This window comes from Brassica oleracea, unplaced genomic scaffold (genome assembly GCF_000695525.1).
Source record: "Brassica oleracea var. oleracea cultivar TO1000 unplaced genomic scaffold, BOL UnpScaffold03228, whole genome shotgun sequence".
NCBI classification, from domain to species: Eukaryota; Viridiplantae; Streptophyta; class Magnoliopsida; order Brassicales; family Brassicaceae; genus Brassica; species Brassica oleracea.
Genome location: NW_013619754.1, coordinates 195 through 1,261, shown reverse-complemented (window position 1 = coordinate 1,261; position 1,067 = coordinate 195). Strand labels below are relative to the sequence as shown.

Below are 1,067 nucleotides of genomic sequence, written 5' to 3'. Positions count from 1 at the left end.
TTTTTTTTCTTTCTCCCAAACCAGAGCATGACAAAGGGGACATTCCATGATCCCATTAGTTGCCTTTTTAAGAGATCGTGACGTCTTCCCAGAATTGCGTGATGTCCCTGAAGTGCGTGATGACTTCCCTAAAGTGTGGGGTCTGGAGCCTACGCAAACAAATGTTGCCCAAAGTTAGTATGGGTGATTGGTCATTTCATATTTGAAGAGAGTAGGTGAATCTGTTATTTCCATATTCAAAAAGTTGAAGACAAAGGAGGAGAAAGCTAGTCCATGGTCGGATATCTTTTTGCTTACTTGGGTGCTTTCGGATTGACTTCTTTGATAATAGTATGGCTCGCCGCATTTCCCTTGCTCTTCTTTGAGTATCTGCAGGTATAATAGTTGGTAGGAGTCATATATATTGGTATGTTTGGTTAATTCTCTTATTGAGGCAAGTGGTTTCATATATATGAAGGTTTATGGGTGAAGCTTACCTTTACGGTTTGAGTTTTCGCCAGAGGAGCTAGGGATCATTGACGACGTGTCTGATCGGAGGAGAGTGTTTTGTCTGTGGCGTTTGTTCCATTCAGTTGCTGTTGGATCGTCTGTTTTCCTTTTTCCCATGATGAACAGTTGTGATTTTGGTGTAAAAACTCTGTGCGTGTTAGTCCTAAAGACGGGGTGTAGGAATTCTGATGAACAGTCGTGGTCTTGTTGGTCTGATTACGTAACGTATATTTGTTGTGGAGACATTTACATAATGAACCCCATTTATTTTCACTATACTATTTTGGTGCTTTTACAGAAAATTAATATGATAATGTAGTGGACTGAAATTGAGGTATAATAAAAGGACCTTTGATACGTAGGAGTTTTAATAAATTTTGCTAATTTTATTTTAAATTTCTGTTTAATAGATAATGTTTATATTTACAATTTAAATTGTGAAGTTGTAAGAATTTCGCATCAGCAGTTTTACGACGTACATAAGTTGATCTTTAAGATTAATAAAAAATTGGTGGATATTTTAGTGGAGTTTGTGCGTTGCCGTGTGGAGGACGTTTAACGGGCCTGCACCAGTTTAT

The 1,067-nt window shown here is 37.8% G+C and overlaps 1 long non-coding RNA gene across 1 annotated transcript; it reads left to right on the top strand.

Moving 5' to 3' along the window:
- The first annotated feature begins 6 nt into the window (after positions 1-6).
- Positions 7-767, top strand: LOC106321829. Its single transcript, XR_001266139.1, has 2 exons — positions 7-375; positions 458-767. It is a non-coding gene; the product is annotated as an uncharacterized LOC106321829 (long non-coding RNA).
- Positions 768-1,067: the final 300 nt, after the last annotated feature.